Source organism: Oryctolagus cuniculus, chromosome 14 (assembly GCF_051225735.1).
Source record: "Oryctolagus cuniculus isolate XC-2025 breed Fujian yellow rabbit chromosome 14, ASM5122573v1, whole genome shotgun sequence".
NCBI lineage: Eukaryota > Metazoa > Chordata > Mammalia > Lagomorpha > Leporidae > Oryctolagus > Oryctolagus cuniculus.
In genome coordinates, this window is record NC_142880.1 from 26,096,057 (window position 1) to 26,120,398 (window position 24,342).

At 37.9% G+C, this 24,342-nt stretch overlaps 1 long non-coding RNA gene across 1 annotated transcript in view; it reads left to right on the forward strand.

The window, feature by feature from the left end:
* LOC127492771 (uncharacterized) overlaps window positions 1–23,847 on the forward strand; it is an 87,322-nt gene extending 63,475 nt beyond the window's left edge. The window contains exons 2-3 of the long non-coding RNA XR_011381950.2: window positions 20,866–20,928; window positions 23,685–23,847. This is a non-coding gene — a long non-coding RNA (uncharacterized LOC127492771). The remainder of the gene's footprint in view (window positions 1–20,865; window positions 20,929–23,684) is intronic.
* The last annotated feature ends 495 nt before the right edge of the window (window positions 23,848–24,342 follow it).

Genomic DNA, 24,342 nt, shown 5'->3' on the forward strand with positions numbered 1-24,342 from the left:
AGTGACAAAATGTTAAGGAGTCTAGAAGCACAAGCAGATAGAAAAGAGGCTAAATGGAAAGTATGGAACTTTGTGATCAAGGTGAGTCTTTACAAAACTAAAAATTTGAGGGATTTGAGTCTGAGATGGGAATAGAGGACTAGGACTGACATAGCACTTCTATTCTTGGCCATGGATGTTTTGGATGTGAGGATAAATTGTAGAGGTAGAAAAACAGAGCCATATTCTTGTGGCAGCATTGCGGCATATGCCAGGTGACTGCTCCAGGTTTGGCAGTCCTGTTGGGTAGTGGTTGAAGGATAATTTGCACAATAGTAAATTCTCAGGAGACCTAGAACACCTTGCTAACAGAAGAAAAATAGAGAGCAACCTCATGTTTCAGAAAAACTCTATAAATAAACATTATAAAAAGCAATATACACATAGTTGGATAATAGATTTCACTCAATGCATAGCTGTTTTCCTATCCTTTTCTGCTTAATAGCAAATAGGAAGATGATGAATTGAGGCTTAAAGCAGATAATGTAGTGGTTGATGTTTTTATAGCTAGTAATTATACAGGCAGAATAGAAATCTACTTCTGATTCCAAATATTTGCTTTTTAATTTCTTGCTTCTTCAGAAAGAAATTAGTTAAAAGACATGTATTCAAATGCTGGCTTTCTCCCTTACCATCAGTCAAACAACTTTTCTTGCATTCAGTTTCTAGATTTTTAAAGTAAGCATAATAATATTTTTTTCTGTCTAGTTCCCAAGGTTGTGGTGAGGCTCAAATCAAAAGTACAAGTATCACATAGGTACTTTTTAAAGATAATCATAGAAATAGAGGGTCAATTTACTGGTATATATTAAATAAGCTTCATTAAAATTATATTATTTGATGTTTGATGTCTTAAAATTGAAAAACCGTATTTAATTTATCCAAGTTAATGTAATTTTGTCATTGCTACATCTGCAATGACTAATCCACTTGATAAATTGATTATGAGTAAATTGGAGCCTGTCTCTAAGACAGTGTCCTCAGGGTCTACACTCAAAAACCAATTAGAGATGAGCACATGCTCTCATATTTCTGCTGGTGGCTTCTGCTTCTTGCGTGGATTCCCAGAAGGAATTCTGTTATATTGATTATGTCTTGGTTGCAAGTTGTTGTAAAACAAGGTGTATGTGATTATAGGAGCTAGTAAGGTTTTTTTTTGGAGGAAACAGGATGTCTTTATAATAATAAATATTTTGAAAAAGCTTTTTGTGGAAAAAGTATTGTGAAGGTCTGAACTGGTGATGTTAGATATTTCATATGGTCATATTCATATGGTCATATTCATGACCAGGGGGTCATGGGAAGGGATAGAAAATGTTTCACCACTGATTCCCAATTCCGTATATTCTTCCTTTCAGGAAGATTATGTAAATGTATCTGAATAAATCTGGAATAAATGCATGCCTTGCATCCTGAAGGATGGCACCCTTTCCTTATAGAATATAGATGGTGCTTTGCCTCCGTCTTCAGTGGGTGTGCCAGTATTCCAGGAGAACTGGTGCTTCTTGATGGTATACCTATTTTCCTGTAAAATTGATGCATTAGTCAGATATTATGTTGGGTGCAATCCCATGTTTATGGATCCAACCATCTGGAGGTCCCTGGAGAGCGGCACTGGCTGAAACACTGAGGGAAGGAGAGGATGACTGCTGCTCTCTAAAGAAGCCTTTACCTGGAATGTGTCTACCATTCTGAGGATCAACTCTTCGTCCTTGCGGAATGCGATAGGTCTAATACGAGCAACAGGCCAAGTGAGGCTGGTTGGTTTCCTTAAAGACTGGTGCCATATTATGGGGTCAACATTTGTTGTTGTTGTTGGCCCAGTGGTTATTCAAAAGCTTTTAGATTATAGTTTTGGCCAGTGGATTTTCCAGCTGTTGGGCCAGAATGTAGTTTCTTTGTTCCTTTTTTTTTTTTTTTTTGACAGGCAGAATGGACAGTGAGAGAGAGACAGAGAGAAAGGTCTTCCTTTGCCGTTGGTTCACCCTCCAATGGCTGCCACGGCCAGCGTGCTGCAGCCGGCACACCGCGCTGATCCGATGGCAGGAGCCAGGTACTTATCCTGGTCTCCCATGGGGTGCAGGACCCAAGTACTTGGGCCATCCTCCACTGCACTCCTGGGCTACAGCAGAGAGCTGGCCTGGAAGAGGGGCAACTGGGACAGAATCCGGCGCCCCAACCGGGACTAGAACCCGGTGTGCCAGCGAACCCGGTGTGCCAGCGCCGCAAGGCGGAGGATTAGCCTAGTGAGCCGTGGTGCCGGCCAATAACGTAGTTTCTATCTTTGAAACTGTGACTACTCCCTTCATGTGAACATTGGCGTGTTTCTGTGGTGGTTATGGATGAAGGGTAACTAACCGAAACTAACCAAGTAATTTTTTTCTTCTTGTTTGTTTAGTGCGTCTTCTATAAGCTCCAGGTGGATGTTGTTAAGTAAAGCAGCAATTTTCAGGTAGCACTTCTTGGCATGGCTGAATAAGGTCATCAGAGTCTCTCCTTAAAGAACATAAAGCTTGATTAAATTGACAGGAACAACCTTTTCAGCAGCCTGGACATTATGCAACAGAATGCAACAATATGGAGGCATTTATGCTTGAAAAGTTGATGAAATTTGTGTAAGAGATCTCAAGATATCTATGACAAAAGCTGATAGAGTTAAAATAGCTCTGGGGGCTAAATTGTAAAGAGATATTTTGACTGTTCCAGCTGAATACAAACTGCGTATGCTCTTATTTTATGATTGGTATAGAAAAGAATGCACTTGCCAACTCAATGCATACCATGTACCTGACACCTTCCTAATTTGCTTTAGTGATAAACCCTCCCATCAGCTACAACCGCCAAGACTGGGGCTACTACTTGGTTGAGTTAGTATTAGTCTTTGGTCTTTCCCTAGGGGGCTGTTTGGTTTCCCTACAGGACATAATAGTGAAGTAAAATCATATGTAATAGTGACCTCTCTCCATTCACTCCCTGGGTCATTAATGTTGGCAGTCTGAGATCTAATCTTCCGTGTTGTTGTTTATTATCTTGGCTCACTGGGGTGAATTTTCAGAGCCTTTTTCTTGGCCTTATTCCCTAAGATAGATTTACCTCACAAGCCAAGGGCCAATGTAGGGATTACTTCAACTGTCAAGTATGTCAATTCCTTGGCTTAATTTTGAAACATCTTTGGAGCTTTCTGACTGTTTAGCCTGAGGCTGCATACCAGCTCTGTCCAGTCTCCCAGTGCAGGAGATGATGGCCTGTTTTTAAGCTACCACAGCAGGCTTCTGGCACACACACATAGCCTTTAACTATTTGCTACCATCTTCAATTTTTGATTATCCATTTGCATGTCATCAGCATAGCTTAGTAACTGCCAACCAACTTTATTGTTCTTGTGGGCATTGGCATCTTTCATCCCCATCCCCACGATTCAAATGTCTGAATCTTTGCATTGGAAAGGGCATCTCATTCAAATGAGATGTTTTCCCAAATCATCACCAGCAAAATCTTCCACAATTCGGCCTCCATCCTGTGCCAGGGACTGTTTGTACCATATTCTACTCAGAATGGAGTCTTCCTTGCCAGCTTGGAAGTGAAGAAGTTTCCAGATCCTTTCTTCCCATCTGTTTTTTTAAGATCACTCTTGGTACCACTTATGTCAGTTCAGGTACTCCAGGAAATAGACGTAAAGGTGGTCTTTATTATATTACATACTCGGGAGATTTACTGGAGTAATGTCCCTTGTGGATATGAGGGAGGAGAAAGAGGAGGAAGAAAACATGATAGACAGAAGTTGTAGACCATAATGTTTTGTGACACCTTATTTGTTTGTCTTAGCCCCTGGGATAGCTCTAGTAGACATGGATGTGTGCTGCACAGATTTAACTTCTAGTGAATGTGATGCAGGGAGCTTAATTGAATGGCAGCTCCCAGCATTGTGATGCTTGTAAAAAAAAAGAATGAGGTAAGGAAGTTTGGGTAGGAAGACCTGCAGACCTGAGGGATGTTCTGGGAAAGTTGTGGCCAGGCTGATGAGTGTTAGAGTAAAGGTTTCCTGTTAGAGGAATTCTGTAAAGCTTAAATGGCCAAAGTTTAGTAACCCCTCACTGTTGGGGTCAGTCTTAGTTGGAATGAGCCTAAGGGAAGCATGACCTTGACCTGCTGTGGTGGGGCTGAACTAGCAGCAGCTGGAAGCTGTCATTCAACTGTCTGGTAGATATTCTCAAATATAGGGAAATAGAGATCTAAAAGCCCTTGCAGTAAATGCAAGGAGAGGCATAAATGGTTGGGGCAGGGATTCTCCATGTCCCTAGAGTGCATGCAGGTGGGGAGCAGATTTTCTCAGGGACTGCCCCACAGGTCAGTGGTATATGCTACTGATTGTGTTGCCAAGATCTCATTTTCTGTATGTGGCATTTTCTGTTTATGTGGGGTGGCACCAGCCACATAGGCACTACCATGATTTTCCTACTCATTTTCACACTCAGCCCATGACATTGACCCTGCCCTTGTCCCAGAGCAGATACTTCCTGTCACTGCCGACACAAATTGTGTACTGAGTGTGGCATGGGCAGAACATGTCTGGATAACTAATGTCTCCCTGGAAGAAGAAAACACCCTTCCGTAAGATGAGTTCTTGCCACCAACTCAGCAGCGAGCACCTTCTACTCCCATCTCACTCCACCAATCACTGGTGATAATCTGTGGTTTAAAAGAAAGCATCAATGGCATGTGAGCGATGGGCTATTGTAAGCAAAACTGAAATATGAACAGATAGGCAAATATTTCCAAACATTTAATGATAACCAAATCCCTGAAAATTTATGGCAGACACAATTGAAAACAGAATTAAAGAACAGGTGAGGTTTTAAGGAAAAATCACTTATAGCCTTAAATGGTTAAAATAAGTTAATGCAGTAAGGAAACAGTAAACGGCTTTCAGAAAAAGGTAACCAGTTACTGATTATCAAAATAAAAGTCTAATAAATGAATTAGATAGAATAAATAGGGATGGAGACTTAATTAGTGATTAAGAAGTGTAGACATAGGGTGGGCCCTGTGGTGCAGCAGGTTAAGCAGCAACTTGAATGCCTGCATCCCTTATGGGAATGTTGGTTCCAATCTTGGCTGCCTGCTTTCAATCTGGCTCCCTGATAATGCGCCTGAGAAAACAGTGAAGGAATATGGCCCAAATCCATGGGCTCTGCCACCCATGTGGGAGACCAGCACTGAGTTCTGGGCTCTTGGCTTCATTATGCCTGGTCCAGCCCTGGCTGCTGCAGCCATTTGGGGGAATGAGCCAGTGGATGGAAGGTCTCTTTTCTCTCTCAGTCTCTCCCTCTCTCTGTTACTCTGCCTTTAAAATAAATAAATCTTTAAAAAAAAGAAAATGAATAAATATTTTAGCAAAGGAATTCACCTAGAATTTAGCACAAAAGAAAAAAGATGAAAATGTGAGAGAAATAATTCATGCAGATTCAGAAACTCCTATATCCACCTGTAATGATTTTCATGAGGAAAGAACATTTTATGACAGTACACGTTTTCTGTACACTCTCAAACATCAGTTATTACTAAAAGATTGTTTAGGGAGCTGGTGCTGTGGCACAGTAGATTAAGTTATAGACTACAGTGCCTGTATTCCATATCAGCACCCATTCAAGTATCAACTGCTCTACTTCCTTTCCAGCTCCCTGCTAATGTGCTTGGGAAAGCAGCAAAGGATGACCCAAGTCCTTGGGCTCCTGCATCCATGTGGGAGAGCCTGAAGAAGCTCCTGGCTCCTGTTTTTGGCCTATTCCAGCCCTAGTCATTGTGGCCATTTGGGGAGTGAACCAATGAATAGTAGATCTCTCTCTCTCTGTCTCTCCTTCTCTATGTAACTCTGGCTTTCAAGTAAATAATTAAATCTTTAAAAAGATAAATTTTTTTTTTTTTGCAAATCCAATAGGTTAAAAATTGTGAATAGTATTTAATTTGCATTTACATAACAAGTGGTAAGATTATTTCCTATATGTAATAGATATGTGTGTCTATATGTATTTATATATTTCTGTGTATTACTATCATGATCTTTGATAATTTATTTTATTGTTATTTATTTTTACATATTAATGTGCATCTTCTTTGTGTGTAAAGGTTAATAGTCTTTTGCCAATCATACAAATTGCAAATATACAAGGGTACTTCAAAAAGTTTGTGGAAAATGGAATTGATTGATTTTCCTTTTAATTCTCATTTAGTTTCAGTTCTAACTGAATTTATAAATATAATATTCACTAGCAGTTCTATTAATACTTCTCTAGTCATTTTGGTTGCTAGAATTCTTTATATAATAAATTCCTCAGAAAATGCTCATGAGAACACTCACGAGTTATTCTGTGTTGATAATAGATACAAGATCCTTGATACCCATATTCTGCAATGGAGATCCACAAACATATTATTCCATTTTATTTTGGCATAAAGCTTGCTGTCAAAATGTGGTGATAATATAATTTTCTTTCCCATGTGTGCTCTTTTAAAAAATGCCCAGAGGATTTTTTTTTCCTTTAAAGGCCAGTGATTTTACTGGAGTGTATTTGTGTGACAGTAGTTTTGTGAATAAATTGTCAGGGATATCTGTGCTTTATACCATGTAGTTTCAAATCTCTACTTCAAGACAATTTTGTTGAAAAATAATTCTTATTATTAATTCTGTCTCTATGCTTTGGCTTCTTATTTCAGGGACTCGTGGGATCAATAACTTGGATTGTCTTTCCAAGACAACATTCTCAGAATTTGTTACTTCCTCCTAACGGATTTTTGCTGTTTCATTTTCAAAAACTTCTAGTGTTGAATTAAGCCTGTTATTATACTGTGGATTAAAATTACATCTTTGCAAAAATTAACGAAAAGAAAAAAAGGGAGGGGAGGAGGGAAATTGAGGGAGGAAGAGAGGGAGAGGGGAAGTATGGTTATCTTTTTAAATTGTACCTTTGAAACACATGAAATCTGTTCCCTTTATATTAATAAAATAATAAATAGCACTTTTTCACCAACTAAAGAAAATAAAAATATCAGTAATTATACCTGGCTCTTTGATATGGGATTTACATCTTAACCATTAGCCTAAATGCTCACTCCTTGTTTTCAAAAACATTTGAAGTATAATTAACATAGAGTGAAATTCACCTGTTTTACTATAGAGTCCTGTGGATTTTAGTATTTAGTGCTGTAAACACCACTACAATCAAGATGTAAAACCTTAACAATATCCGCCCCCCCACCCCAATTTCTCTAAACTCTTTTGAGGTTGTCTATTTCCCCCACCCACCCCCTGGTTTTTGTCTTTGTAGTTTTTGCATTTGCAAGAGTATAATACAAGGGTCTTCATCCAGTACTTGTTTGTAGACTTTTCAGTCTTAGTGAAATTCATTTCTGATATATTGACTTTGTTGTGTTTATCATGGTTTATTATACTGGTGAGTAATATTGTGATACGTGAATATACCACAGCTTACTTCTTTATTCTATAGTTGATGAACATCGGGTTGTTTTCAGTTTGAGGAAATTATTGAATAAAACTTCTACAATAATAAATTGTGCATGGTTTTTTTTTTTTTTTGGTGTGTGTGTGTGTGTGTGTGTAAACTGAGTTTTTATTTCATTTGAGTAAATATGTAAGAGTTCGATTGCTGGTTAATACAATGAGTGTATATTGAAAGGGCATTCCTCACTTAGAAAGAACGAGACTGATGAGAGAAAAGAGGAACTCAGTAGTCAAGAGAGTGACATAATGTGTTAATTCTTGGTCTCAATTTTTCCTGAGATCCAGATGCTTCTTTGTCTCTTATTTCATTTTCATATTATTCCTTGGATTTCATGAAATAAACTAATATCCTTTGGATAATTCTTTTGTCTCTCCAGGCAGTTCTAAATGGATTTGTGTCACGTGAACGAAAGTAAGACTTGCATTACAGCAAGCTTCTATTTGGAGGGAGTTAGGCAACGTGTTCCAACACTTAACATGCAGTTTATAATTTGTGCACTGGTATTACCCAGCCTTGTCCATCGGTTGCAATTAAAATTTAACTCATTGTTATGAAAAAGAGTGAGAATTAGATGTAAAAAGTAAATAACCTTATATGGAACTGATGTGTTTACTAAAGGGTAATAAGCATGCTGCCAAGATCTGCAAGTGCACTTCTTGTTTTTGAGAAATGTGCTTTTCATTACAAATGAGTTTATTGTTTCGTACAGGCATTTTAATGTTGACAAATAAGGCGCAAGTCTACTTTGAGCAAAAGAGCAAGCCACATAGCTATGAATTAACACATACATATGTAGATTACTTCTTTGGGGTATGGTATAGATGAATAAATAAAATATTCATGAAGTTGGGCTTTAAAATGAGAGATTTAATACCATGATAGCTAAAATACTTTGCTATTTCCATTAGTTCTAATAATATTCAGCTTTCTGGTTCCCTTGGGAACAAAATTTTGAAATACAAATAGTGTAAAGGACCCCTAAATATGGCCATGACCTTTATTGAATAATTTAAGATGCGTTGATGTTCCTTCCACTTGGAGATGAATTTTCCCTTTTCTTGAATCGTTTTATGATGACACCTATCATGGGTGCTGTTTAAGTGATCCAGATGCTACGTGCTGCTGGATGAGAAGAGGGAGAGTAAATCTAAGTTACAGGCAAGGATTCATGGAGAAGGTGACAATGAAACTGGGCCAGGTTAATTATTGATGTCCAGAGAGCATTGACAGGAATAAGAACACCTTTATTAAGTCAATATGTGTTTAATGTACTTAATGGGTTCAGATAAAAGATTCAGCTTCAAAAAAATGAATTTCTTTTTCAAAGTAATTTGAGTATATGGTTGAACGCAGAAAATCCATATTGCTTCTTGATTGATTAATATATTTTTTAAAGATTTTATTTATTTGTTTGAGAGTTAGAGTTACAGACAGTGAGAAAGACAGACGAGAGAAAGGTCTTCCTTCTGTTGGTTCACTCCCCAAATGGCCCGCAACTGCCAGAGCTGTGCCGATCCGAAGCCAGGAGCCAGGTGCTTCTTATTGGTCTCCCATGCGGGTGCAGGGGCCCAAGCACTTGGACCGTCTTCTGCTTTCCCAGGCCACAGCTGAGAGTTGGACTGGAAGAGGAGCAACCGGGACTAGAACCAGAACCCATATGGGATGCTGGCGCCGCAGGTGGAGGATTAACCCAGTGTGCCACGGCGCCGGCCTATGATTAATATTTTTAAAAATCATACCCTCTTTGACCCTACCTCCTGATATTGTGATAAGATGAAGCAACTTCTAGAATAGTGTTATTCTATTATCTAATTCATGATAGAATATTTCAATTGTATTTAGCCAAGATTATATATTGTATCTTTATTTGTAGTTGAGTGACATAAATTCCAGCAAGAGAGTTGTTTTAAAAGTTTCATGATCTCTTGGAAAAATAATTGGTCATTAAACACGAACGTTATTTATTCACCAGAGACCAAAGAATCAATGTGGTCACTCAGTAAAATATGCCGTTAGACTTAAAAATGACTCAAATGGCTTTTTAAGGTAATGAAACAATCCCAAATGCAATAAGAGCACACTTTAAAACAGAAAAAGTTATCATGGCATTTAGAAGCGAGTAGAAAAAAGTAATATATAACCTATCTGTAGTTGGTTACAGCAAGACCTCTGGCATTTTGTGTACTGAGGGACTTGTTCATGGAGTCCTGCTAAGTACAGAAGCGTTGCTGACTACTTATGAAACATTAAAGAAATAATGGTTCATACTTGGCATCAATTCTGAATTAATCTCTTGAGGACCTGTGTTGTATATAGCACTACCAGCCTAATTTGTTGACCCACACAGATGAGAGGGCATTGTAGAAATTTGTGACCAGAACTTTTCTAAATGGTTCCAAGATATTGCAAGACTTGTAATATACCTTCCTGTGTCAAGACCGTCTTTTTTGTCATTAATTATACATATGTTCTTTTTTAAAAATTTTATTTGTTACACAGGTTTCATGTATTTCATATATATAGTTTAGGAACACAGTGATATGTTCTGTAGTCTGTAGTTGTTCTCTGTTGTATCTTTTTCTGGCTTAGGAATTAAGGTGATGCAAGGCTTCATAGAAGGAGTTTGGGAGGATTCCCTCCCTTTCGATTGTTTTGAGCAGATTGAGAAGAATTGGAATTAATTCTTTAAATGTCTGGTAGAATTCAGCAGTGAAGTCATTTAGTCCTGGGCTTTTCTTTGTTGGGAGGGTCTTTATTACTGATTCAGTTTCCGTCTTGGTTAGTGGTCAGTTTATATTTCCTGTATCTTCGTGACTCGATTTTGGTAGATTGTATGTGTCTAGGAATCTGTCCATTTCTAGAAGGTGTCCCAGTTTGTTGGCACATAGATCTTTTTAGTAATTCTTGATGATTCCTTTTTATGTCTGTGGTATCTGTTGTTACATTTCCTTTTTTATCTCTGACTTTATTGATTTGGGTCTTCTCCCACTTTTTTTTTTTGGTTAGTTCTTGCCAATACTGTATCAATTTTGTCTATTTTTTCAAAAAAACAACTCTTCATTTCACTGATCTTTTGAATTTTTTCCATTTCGCTTTGTATTTTATTTATTTAGTTAAATTTTTTCTCTAATTTTAATTATTTCTTTCCTCCTACTAATTTTGGGTTTGGTTTGTTGTTTTTCTAGGTCATTGAGATGCCTTGATACCTCATTTATTTGGTGCCCTTTCAATTTCTTCATATAGGCACTGATTGCTATAAACTTCCCTCTAAATACTGCTTTTGCTTTATCCCATAAGGTTTTTTTTTTTCTTTCTTTTTACAGGCAGAGTTAGATAGTGAAAGAGAGACAGAGAGAAAGGTCTTCCTTTTTCCATTGTTCACCCCCCAAATGGCTGCTTCGGCTGGTGCGCTGTGCTGCTCCTAAGCCAAGAGCCAGGTGCTTCCTCCTGGTCTCCCCTGTGGGTGCAGGGCCCAAGCACTTGTTTCATTCTCCACTGCCTTCCTGGGCCACAGCAGAGAGCTGAACTGGAAGAGGAGCAACTGGGACAGAACTGGCGCCCCCACCAGAACTAGAACCCAGAGTACTGGTGCTGCAGGCAGAGGATTAGCCTAGTGAGCCGTGGTGCTGGCCTATCCCATAAGTTTTGTTATGATGTATTGTCACCTATTTGTTTCCAGAAATTTTTCGATTTCTCTTGATATTTTCTATGACCCACTATTCATTCAGGAACATTTTCTTCAGTTTCCATGTGATTGCATATGATCTAGAGATTCTTGAGTTGTTGATTTAGAGCTTCATTCCATTGCGGTCAGAGAAGATGCATGGTATGATTTTGATTTTTTTGAATTTGCTGAGACTTGCTTTATGGCTTAGCATATGTCTATCCTAGCAGAAGTTCCATGCACTCATGAGAAGAATGTGCATTCTATAACTGTGGGGTGAAAAGTTCTGTAGTTATCAGTTAGGTCCATTTGGTCCATTGTGTCTTTTAGCTCTGTTGTTTCTTTGTTGATTTTCTGTCTAGTTGATCTGTCCATTGCTGAAAGTGGGGTGTTGAAGTCCCCCATTACTATTGTGTGGGAGTCTATGTCTCTCATTAGCTCCATTAACATTTATTTTAAATAGCCATGAATCCTATAATTAGGTGCATATACATTTATTGTAGTTAATTTATTGAATTGATCCCTTAATCATTATATAGTGCCCTTTTTCATCTCTCTTAACAGTTTTTGAATTAAAATCTATTTTGTCTGATATTAGGATGGCTATACTAGCTCTGTTTCGGTTTCTGTTAGCACATACATCCTTTCACTTTCAGTCTGCATGTGTCTTTTCTGATCATTTTATTAGGAGTTCTGTGTGCCTCCTGTACTTGGAGGTCCTATCTTTCTCCAAATAAGAAAGATTTCTGTAATTATTTCACTGAATAAAATTTCTAATTTATTTTCCCTTTCCACACCTTCAGGAACTTCTAAGATGTGTTATGTTCAGTCATTTGATAATATCCCGTAAATCTTGAACATTATTTTCTGAAAATAGATCTACCATATGACTCAGCCATCCGACTTCTGGGAATTTACCCAAAAGAAATGAAATCTGCATTTGAAAGAGTTATTTATAACCCCTATGTTTATTGTAGCTCAATTCACAATAGCTAAGATATGGAATCAACCCAGACGTCCATCAACTGATGATTGGATAAAGAAAATGTGGTATATATATATTATGGAGTACTACTCAGCCATAAAAAAGAATAAAATAATGTCTTTTGCAACAAAATAGATGCAACTGGAAACTATTATGCTTAGTGAAATAAGCTGGTCCCCAAAACACAAGTATCATATGTTTTCTCTGATATGTAATAGTTAATATAGATACAAAAAACATATAGGGATCAAAAGAACAGCTTGTGATTTGATTGTTGTTTTTAGCACTTGTTTATATTCCTGTTTAGTGTGGTGTTTTTCAAAAGAATTTTAAAAATTTATTTTAAAGGCAGAGTTACAGAGAGGGAGGAGAGACAGAAATAGAGATCTTTCATCCACTGGTTCACTCCCCAGATAACTGTAATGACTCAGCCTGGGCCAGGCTGAAACTGGGATCCAGCAGCTTCTTCTAGGTCTCCCATATGGGTGGTAGGGACCCAGGAACATAGGCCATTTCCTTGCAGGTAGCTGGATAGGATGTAGAGCAGCCAAGACTGGAATCGATGCCCATATGAGATGTCAGCAATGTAGGCAGTTGCTTAACTCCTTGAGCCATAGCACTGCCCACCCATAATTGTGGTATTTCTATTCTTTACTTGTTGATTATTATTGTTAGTAGTGAATTAAGACTATGCTTTTGCAAAAATTAAAAAAAAGGAAGGAATGAATGAGGGGATTGAGGGAGGGAGGGGAGTATGGTTATGTTCTTAGAATTGTACCTATGAAATACATGAAATCTGTTCTTTTTCTATTAATAAAATTTTTTTAAATGTAAAAATGTGAAATATTTTATATACTCAAAAATATTTAAAATTGAATATAAGAAAGATATATAATGAGTAAAAACAACCACAAGCATACTTCTAGTGTATGTTGAATTTGAATGCATCATGTATTCCAAACCTCATTTTCCACTGTGGTGGACAGGAATCTTGCTGGTCAAGCTGATTTCCAGTTTCAAGCTGTATCTTCTGCATAAACTTAGTCAACTTCAAGTCTCCTCTCCTGCTCCTCTTCCCTGGGATGATCTAGGCTTTTGGTGCTTCCTGTCTTCTTGAAATTGGAGGGAGGGGCCTGGTTTCAGCTCCTATCTGCTGTGTTCTCTGTTGGAATAACTGACCCTCTGTCCTCTCAGTGTTGGCTAATTGCTGTGATTTCTCTGAGAAGCTGGTGAGTATCCCCTCATTCCTCATACCCTTTAAGGGGTAATTTCATATCTACCTAACTTCTATGCCTCACTGGACAAGAAAGTCTTTTTGGATTCTGCCCACATCCCATAGGATTCTGGGAAGGGTGGCAAGGTGGACATGACTCTCAAGACAGTTAGCAGCCTGCATCTGCCCTGTCCTTTTATACCCCAAAGTGATGTCTTCATATTGGCAAGCATTGTGCTACCAAAGTGCCTCTTGTCCAGAACTCCAGACAAGAAATGGAGCTTTTCTGACTTAATCTTCTCAGTAAATTGGGAGGACCTATGGACTCCATTTCTTTGAGTTCTAAGCTTTCAGGGGATGAAGGAAGGAGTCAGGTGCAACAGTTACATGTAGCTTCCATCTCTCAATCCTCTCTCTCTTAGCTATGAGTATTTCTCCCACTACATTCATGTACATTCAAGGTTCTGGATGACTGAATTTACATGAGCATATTTCTTCCTCCCACATGCTGTGGTTCATAATCTAAACTAGTAGTTTTCAAAGTGTATTAATATGAATGATCCATGTATTAATAGAAATGATATATATATATATATGTTTTCATATTAGCCCCAGAACATTTAATTTATCCCTAGTAATTGCAATGTACTCTACCTTATTTCATTAGAAAAAAAAAACAAAACAAAACAGTGCTGGTCTGGACTACTTAGTAACTTGGTTTTATGACTAACTGAGGGCCTTGACTAGCAGTTTATAAAGAATTGCTATGCAAGAACGTGACTCTGAGTCTCTCCTTGTTCCTGATAAACAAAGCCAGGTTTTCTGAAACTTCGTAGATATCTCGCTTTCTTCGGTGGCTGGGTCTTGCAAATGGAAAGAGCTTTTACTTTCAGAATGATATCTGTGTTACATGCTTAAAAATCTATTCAAAAACCCATTTGATTTTCTGTTGTTGTTATTCTATATTGCAATCTCCATCTTCAACAATGACTGTCTTCTGGGTATATGAGCACAGAACAGTAAGAAAAATGAGGGCACGAATCTACAGATTTTATCCTGCTACATATAAATCAGGACTGAGCACCACAGAATTTTAAAGTACCACAGAAACTAAGATTGATTTTTCTAGTCACGTGGTTCATAGAGGACACTAATTTTCAGAGGGATTATCTGACTTTTTCAAGGTCAAAGAGCTTGTTGGAGCCCAGACTTGAACCCTTGGCTCCTGGCTCTCATATCACCTTTCTTTCCATTTAACACAAGGCGGCCTCAACTTAAAATAGAAAATTGGTTAATGAAAGTACATATTACATAGTAGCATGAGTTGGGGCTAACTTGCACTATGTGCTTAAAAATTGCTAGCTCTTTTTTTCTTCCTGACCTTAATGTGTGCATGAGGTTGAGGTATTTATTATGTCAGATGCAGCTCCTAATTTTCCAAATTCACTCTTTATTTTTCCCTTCTTCAATCTTAGAGTACTGAGGGAAGAATAGGAAATATTGCCTGTAATTTTGTGGAGTCACTGTGAAGCTGTAGTGTCAAGGAGTCTGACCATTTATGTAGTGTAAGACAAAATCTTGGAGATTAAACTGATCATCACTTTGCTGTTTGGCTGGTTCCCTCAGTAGTATAGTACCATCCTTTATTAGAACTCTTTAGAGAGTGCCTGTTTCATATACTGACATAAAGATATCTGGACAGCTCTGATGATCTATCCCAGAAATGAACAAAAAGAGGCTTCTTTTAAAGATACATATCTAAGAAAAAGCACTTACCCCTTTTCTAATGTGATTTGTCAATACGTGTCAAGGATTTTTGAAAGGCATGTCAGTGTTTACCTCACAATTATGTCTTGTAGCACAATACAATATGGATGCAATGAAATAAAAGTAGAAATAGGATGATCAAGTAGATTATGGTACTTGTACAAAATATATTATTATGTAACTGTGAAATATAATACCTATGATCAGTGTCTTTGAATATGGGGCATGTTTATATTTTTTCTCATCAATTGTCATGTTAATGCTTGCATTTTAAAGGTTTTACAATAGACATGCAAAATTGCATTCTTAGTATGAGATTACCTATGTAAAAACAATTACATAGAAAAATATTAGGAAAAGAGATCAAGATATAAGAATGCTACCTTTGGGAGATGTACTTATAGTGTTTGGATTTTTTTCTCCTTTCTGTTTTGAATCTTAGCTTTCTTTAATACCTTACAACATTCAAAAAATAAATAATTTAAAAGAAGTAAAGGTATGTAATATTTGTTTAAAATGTGGAAATCAGGGAAAATATAAGATTTTAAACTTTTTAGATTGTGTTTGATTACAATGGTACAAGGAGCTCTGTTAGTCGTGGCATCAGTAGACGTTTTCAGATGTGGTATCCTGTGGTGTATTATCAGTGAATTTCAGCTACTTCTAGTAATGTAAATAATGAAAAAGTGATTGAAAAGAAAAAAAATGCCACTCTTTAAACAACACATGGAATTACTTAGTATTTTTGAGTGGGGTGTTTGTTCATCTCCTGCTGTTATTTATAATTTTGAACTGTTTTTATTTGATATAAAATAGAGGAACAGTTGAAGAGAGAAGAAGAAATGAATAGCTCTTCTGCCTTCCCTCTGAGGAAGTTACCTGCAATCAATCCTGCTAGAAGGAGCAGTGGATACAAATGGGTCTGCTTTCTTGAATTCACTGGCTGTACCCACAGTCCACACCACGGTGGCTGAAGCAATCTTCCTTTCAAACTATTGATTTCCTATGGAATTGTCATTTGAAATGATGTATCTACGGTTGGGTTGGGACCTGGAGGAAGGATGGTTGCATTGCTGGCATGAATCTTGATGGGCTTTGTCCTCCACACAAAGGACAAAAGGAAAGGAAAGAAATTGTTAGAGTTGGGAGAAAGATTAAGGAAAATAGTTTAATCATCTTCCAATTTTACAGACCAATTTCCAACACTTTGGACAAGGTTATTTATGAACCCATCATTTCACAGTAGTTGAATTTTTTGATTGTTCCTAAAGTCTAAGTAGTCAGACTTATGGTTATGTACTTTGCGAGGGAAAGCAGAAAGTTTTACTTGGTTGACCAGAGCTTTCACTGGTCATAATTTCCTATTTCCTTAGGAGGTCTGAGGATTGATCCTGGGGTCACAGTGTTAACAAGTCTTGCTTCCTAGTCAGATTTCCTAGAGTCCCTGTAGCCTTCCATTTAATAAGGGCTCAATTCCTGATTCTTTCATTACATCCTAAAATATGGGGTCTTACTCTCTTCTTCATCTTCACTCTTCTGTTTTCTTTCTTTATGAAAGTGAAAATTACATTTAGCATAAATCTTCTTTTTCTATAATATATTATTGCTTTTTTTTTTTTTTTTTTTGACAGGCAGAGTTAGACAGTGAGAGAGAAAGACAGAGAGAAAGGTCTTCCTTCCGTTGGTTCACCCCCGAAATGGCTACTCTGGCCGGAACTATGTCGAAGCTAGGAGCCAGGTGTTCCTCTTGGTCTCCACATGGGTGCAGGTGCCCAAGCACTTGGGCCATCCTCCACTGCCTTCCCCGGCCACAGCAGAGAGCTGAACTGGAAGAGGAGCAACTAGGACAGAACTGGCGCCCCAACCGGGACTAGAACCTGGAGTGCTGGCGCCGCAGGTGGAGGATTAGCCTAGTGAGCCGCGGCGCTGGCCATGTTATTGCTTTTTTTTCTCTGCCACACTTTGAGGCCAGTTATTCCAACATTTCTTTTCTTCTCCTGTCATTTTTTTTCCCTTTTATTTTCTATTTTTTAAAATATTTTATTTATCTGAAATCAGAGTTACAGAAAGGCAGAGATAGAGAGAGAAAGAGAGAGCGAGAGAAAGAGAGAGAGAAAGAGAGAGAGGAGGTCCTCCGTCTGTTGGTTCACTCCCTGGATGGCTGCAATGGCCAGAGCTGCACAGAACCGAAGCCAGGAGCCAGGAGCTACTTTTGGGTTGCCCACACAGGTGCTGGGGCAAAGCTCTTGGGCCACCTTCTGCTTTCCCAGGATATAGCAGAGAGCTGGATTGTAAGTGGAGCAGCCAGGACTCCAGTCAGCACCCGTATGCAGGCATTGGCTTTACCTGCTACTCCACAGTGCCGGCCCCTATTCTCTGTATTTTACTTAGGAATCAACATAACTTCATTGGTTGGGGCCTACTAATCTCAGTGCCTATTTGCTTGACATGGCTCCCTTTTCTGTCATTCGAGATGGGCACAAATGTATGAATATATTCTGTTGTTTTCTTAGTTTTTGTTTGTTTGTTTGTTTTTAAAATTTATTATTTATTTGAGAGGTAGAGTTGTAGACAGTGAGAGGGGGAAACGAAGAGAAAGGTCTTCCATCCTTTGGTTCACTCCCCAAATGGCTGCAACGGCCGGGGCTGGGCCAATCCGAAGCCAGGAGCCAGGAGCTTCTTCCCGGTCTTCCATGTGGGTGCAGGGGCCCAAGGACTTGGGCCATCTTCCACTGCCTTCCCAGGCCACAGCAGAGAGCTGGACTCAAGAGGAGCAGTCAGGACTAGAACTGGCGCCCACATAGGATGCTGGTGCTGCAGGCGGAGGTTTAACCTACTGCACCACAGCGCCAGCACCTGTTTTCTTAGTTTTTAAGAATAGTCCATGATGCAAAATGTGTGCATAAGATCATGTATGCTCATATACTTAAGTATATGAAATGTAAACACATTTTTTTTAAAAGATTGATTTATTTATTTGAAAGAGTTACACAGAGAGAGGAGAGGGAGAGAAAGAGAGAGAGAGAGAGAGAGAGAGAAGGAGAGAGAGATCTTCCATCTGCTGGTTCACTCTCCAATTTGCTGCAACGGCCAGAGCTGCACCCATCTGAAGCCAGGAGCCAGGAACCTCTTTCAGGTCTCCCATGACATGCGGTGCAAGGGCCCAAGGACTTGGGCCATCTTCAAATGGTTTCCCAGACCATAGCAGAGAGCTGGATTGGAAGTGGGGCAGCCGGGACTAGAACCGGCACCCATATGGGATGCCGGTGCTTCTGGCCAGGGCATTAATCTGTTGCACCACAGCGCTGGCCCCAGTGCAAACACATTAAATTCATATAGAAGTTAATAAAAGTTAATATAACTGTCATAGGTGAATGCAGTATTCATAAATAAATTTTATAACAACAAAACTTGGCTTTATTATGTCTGCATTTTTAAACTATTTTCTGCAGAAAATTTTCTCTAAAATTCATTCTTTATACCTCAATAAATGAAAGTAAACCACTTATAGGTGATGAGACACGATCAGTGTATACTCTAAAACAGATACTCTTGGGATTTTTTTAGACAACTGGTGATTGTCTTCTTAGGCTAGATGACTATTATCACACTTCATATTGTTATGTCTCCTCTTTGTCTACAGTCAGCCTAATTTTTGGACTGTCTTTAATATGTACGTTTTTATTTTCAAGTTTTATGTTTTTATTTCCATATGAGTTAGAAAAGTCACATCAAAATTTCACAGCGGGACAGGCGTTTGCTGCAGAGGATGAGATGGTTAGGATACCAAATTCCATGCCAGAGCACCTAGGTGCAAATCCTTGCTCTGCTTCTGATTCAACTTCCTGCTCATTTATCCCCTGGAGGCAGAAAATGATGGTTTAAATACTTGACTCCCTGCTCTCCACATAGGAGACCCAGAATACAACCCAGGCTCTTGACTTCAGCTTGGTCCAATCCGGGCTCTGGTGGGCATTAGGGTGGAAGATATCTCTCTCCTCTTTTATATAAATAATTAAACAAACAGCTGAATTCTGTCCTAAGTAGGCATAAGTAGTCACTGGGTGATATTTAAAAATTAAGAATTTTAATGTTCTATTGACTTCCATTTTTGCTTCCTTGAGGTCTTTAATAAAATCTTACTTTCATGATTCTTGTTAAGATGAGTATAAGGTGAAATTGAATATTAAAACATACACTTGGAGTAATGATTTTTCTAGTTCTGCCAGTCAATTGAATTTCTGAAACACTGGAAAAACAGGAGTCTTCTTTTGGCAAATGCTTGATGATACCTTGTCATCATAAGAGTGTCTTAGCGTTGAATAAATAAAACCACATTTTCAAACAAGACTTATTCTCCCAATGTGGGCATTAGCATGCACTAGGATTCAGGAAATCATTTTAGATTCTAGTCAGTAAAATCTTAATTAATCAGAGATCTATATATTAGGAGCAAAAATCAAATAGATTTCCATGTACTCTGAAATAATAAAATAAAACCACCTAATATTTTCAAAACATTCTTCAAGAACAAATGACAATTTTTTAAATTAAATATTTTCTAGGAAACCCTGAGGCAGCCAAGGTTCCCTCCTTAGTTCCTGGTATAGCATTAAGTGAGTTTTGTTTTAACAGTATTTTCAAAGGAGAATTCTTCCCTTTTTTGGCACAGTTGTCCTGTTTGAATCCTTTAAATTATCTTACAAATAAAATTCTGATTAGACATACTTACAAAAATATGTCTGAATTGCATTTTCTGCATAAATAGAAAGTCTTTTATTTTAGTCTTTTTCATGCATGTGCATTATTAATGGAAAATGAATGTCATTTGAAAAACCTTTTCACCTACATTGCAGTTATTTTGAAAAAGCAAGTAGATTTTATCTGGTGTTGAGTAAAATAAGCCAAGTTTTGTTGGTGGATATTTGTATCAAATATGTGCCATTTCTCACTCATCTTTGTTTAGACGAAAATGCATTTCTGACATTTATATATCTTGTTTACCAGTCATTGCTATTTATATTAGTAAGCAATGCTATTTCCTATTCCTCTTTGGTATGAACACTTCAAAAGTATAATTTTCAGCTCAGCCACCTGTTTATACATTCTGTAATGTGGCAAACAAAAATCGTTTCTAGAACTATTCTAAGGGAGAGAGGTGCTAGTGTAAGTGAGATGTTTGGCATTCTATCCTAAAAGCAGATTTAAATGAGATTTTCTTAAACTGGCTTACAGAAATTCCTGAGAATGCCTCTTGCTTGGCAGTGTAATTGAGATGCTGGTGAGTATGAATGGAGTAGTAGGGCCATTATTGATAACTCTTGGCCCTAAGCCCCTAACTTATAAATATTGAAAATGTGTTAACATGTATTGATGTTTGGTCATGAACTCTGGGACAATGAGATACATAAAGAAGGTGGTGAATACATAATAAATGAGAGAACAAAGATTCTGCTGTTATATTGATGATGTAGTCTCCTATGGAATTTTTTTCACTTGGAAGATATATTTTACTGCCACGTTTATGGAAAGGAGATATGGAATCTTCTATTGTATAGGTTTGCCAAACTAAAAATTTACAAAATAAATTTCATAGTAAGCTTCTCAGAAAATTTGATAAACGAAGGATTCTGGAGATAAAAACTTGGTCTAATTATCTATATATATTGTTTTCCAGCTTAACACCAGAAACCTATTTTGGACATTGATTTCAATGTGCTGTTAGGTGAATATAACTTCGGTGAGTTATCAAAAACAGGATAAAGCCCTCTAGTTAAATGTTTTGATTTGTATACGTCAATGAAAGTTGCATGAGAAGAACCATTTATCTTGAGAAGATGAAATCTTTGAAGTTGTATACTGTGTTTTTAAAAAGGGCTTATCTTTCCTTGAATTAGGAGCAATCTGAAAGCATAATGGAGGTAGACTTCTTTGTTAGCAAAATAGTTAAAGATACATCTTAGCCAATGAAAACACTTGCATTTATTTCTTATACTTTTTTTTTTAAGGTGGGCTGATGGAAAAACAATTATATCAAGATTTTGATTATGGAATAAAGTTTTTACCAATGTTTTGTCTTCTTATCCTTGAAAAGAGTTCTCTGAGTGTGAGTTTTTAACAATATGGGTAATCAGAAATTTGGAAAAGAAAAGAAAAGGCTAGTCTTGCAGTATGTCAAGAAAGGGCATGAGCAAGCATTAGATACAAAGAACACACACACAAAATCCCCCAAATGGGATGAACACCCAGCTTGTCACAAAAATGCTTAATGATGGAATAAAGATAACTTTGTCGGTTTCTCATATGTTGAATATTCATCGTATAGTCAATACAGCTGTATCTCAGAATGCCATTCCGTTTTTTTTTTTTTCTTAACATAAAGCAAATTATTCTACTGGTTTATTCTTAGGAATTATACTGTGTACCTTACATGCCAAAGTGAGCTAGTGTAAGACAGCACTTTAAATGGTTATTTTGCTATTCTGAGTAATTTTGTTCTTACTGTGTGGACAGATTTATGATAGACAGGTTACATAATTTTTTTTTGCAAGAGATTATATGAAAGTGAGCATTTTTGTAGTTTATACTTAGGGCATTCTGACTGATACTTGCTCAGTGTTAAATAAAACTGCTATTTTTAAAGCATATATGAGGCTATATCTTTAGATATGGACATTGTTCCTGCTCATTTAATAGTATAGAGTTTATCTTAAACATTTCTCTAGTGGATATATATATCTATAACTGTAGATAATGCAGTCTATAACAGTATTCTTTAAGACTCCACAGCATATATGGTTCAAATTTTACAGAAACATAGAAATAACATTACTAATACCTACTCACTTTGTAATTCTATATCCCTAATGGCTTTAAAGCTTTTTAAGGTAGTTCTTGAAAATAAAACTTTAAATTTCTGTTTCCTTATCTACTCATCCATCTGTGGATGGTCTCATATCTGAGTAGAGGTGGGCCTGAGTTGCAGCTCACCTATATTAGGACTTCAGGTTCCCCCACTTGCTTAGGTCCCCTCCAAAGTCTAGTGAGTATCCTCAGGGTCATCCTTAAGCCCGGGGTCCTGGGGCCAGGGGTCACCAGCATCTGTACCTCTGCCCAAGTCCTTGGTGAAAACGTGACCCCAGTGGCTCTCACTGTTTCCCAGACCATATCTTTCATTCTAAAGGAGAAGGATCTGAACAAATGCTACTTCCTCCCTGTTGGAACAGAGGACCCTATGTGCCTTGGTTTGTGGTCATTTGTGTTCTGTCTCAGCAGGGCCAGCTCACAAAAGGTGGGGAGGATCTGGACAAGTTCCTAGGGTGAGGCATATTTTGTGAGATGAAGGTGTGGAGTTTTTTTTAGGAGCTTGTCCAAAAAAGCATCATAAAACTGTGGTTTTTATAGTAATCACAATACATTAAAAATATTCAATTTCCTGTGTGCTAAAGCTGGGGAAAAACTCAGTTATTATAACAACAACAACAACAAAATGAATTGACTGACCATGCTAGAGAGAAGACTGAGTTCTCTTTTTTATTCAAAAAGATATTCAAGCCATTGCATAAATGAGCAATCAAAAAGAATGAACAAAAATTATAGGATAAAAGGTCTTCAGAGGACATTATAGAAATGATTAATTAATAACCAAAATGATATGATATTTTCCTGGATTTTATGTTCCTTGTATTTGTCAGTTTTTTTTTTTTTTTTTTTTTACAGGCAGAGTGGACAGGGAGAGAGAGAGACAGAGAAAAAGGTCTTCCTTTTGCCGTTGGTTCACCCTCCAATGGCTGCTGCGGCCGGCCCACCGCGCTGATCCGAAGGCAGGAGCCAGGTGCTTCTCCTGGTCTCCCATGGGGTGCAGGGCCCAAGCACTTGGGCCATCCTCCACTGTACTCCCGGGCCATAGCAGAGAGCTGGCCTGGAAGAGGGCCAACCGGGACAGAATCCAGCGCCACAACGAGGACTAGAACCCGGTGTGCCAGCGCCACTAGGTGGAGGATTAGTCTATTGAGCCGCTGCACCGGCCTGTACTTGTCAGTTTTATAAACTGTAGTTTATTGTTAATCCTTTCATCATCCTAAATAAATATTTTTATAAAATCTATTTTATATTCAAAATTATTAATTTTTAAAAAAATAGGAAACAGGCTACATAAAACCCAGTTCCCCCTCTGCCTGTCATATACTAGCCTTTCAGCACACTTTTATTTCATTCTCCTCTGGATCAATTAAACTTTCATTGACTGGGTAACTAATGATGATTCTACCTACCAATCAATATTTGTCACATACAAGTATGTAGTCACTATCAAGTATTTTTTCATTTGCTTACCATGCCATTTGTAGTGGTTTGAATGATGGTACTTAAAAGACATTCATATTCATATCCTAAGCTTTAGAATTTTTGAATTTGATCTTATTTGGAAAAAAGGTCTTTTGAATCTCTAATTCAATTGAGGATCTTGAAATAAGGAGATTATTCTCCATTTCCCAGATGGGTCCTAAATACACTGACAAGAGACAGACAAAAGAATAAGAGATGATGTGGCTGAGACTGGAGTGGTGCCTGCCCAGCTCAAAGAATGCACCTCCAGCAGAGCCTGAAGAGGAAGTGCAGCCTTGATGCACACTCGTTTCTGACTTCGGCCTCCAGAACTGTGAGAAAATAATTTCTGTATTGCTATTATTTATTTGTGTATTTATTAATTCATTTTCATTTTATTTTATTTAAAAAGCAGAGAGTCAGAGAGAGATCTTCCGTCCACTTATTCACTCCATAGACATCCACAAGAGCGGAAGCCAGGAACCCAGAACTCCATCCAGATGGCAGGGACTGAAACTCTTGAGCCATCACCTGCTGCTTCCCAGGATCTATTAGTAGAAACCTGGATCAGAAGCCGAGGAGCTGGGACTTGCTTCCATGCTTATGATTTGCAATGCAGGTGTCCCAAGCAGTATCTTAAACACTTTGCCAAATGCCCAACCTCAATTTCTGCTGTTTCTGATTGCTGATAATTTATTACAGGAAACGAATACAAATCTCATTTTATCACAAACATTTTTGTAATGTTATCATCACTGCATATTTTATTGTAGCAAGAGCAAATGACTAGAAATTGGGTAAAGGTGCTAGAAATAAGGACTAAGATGGA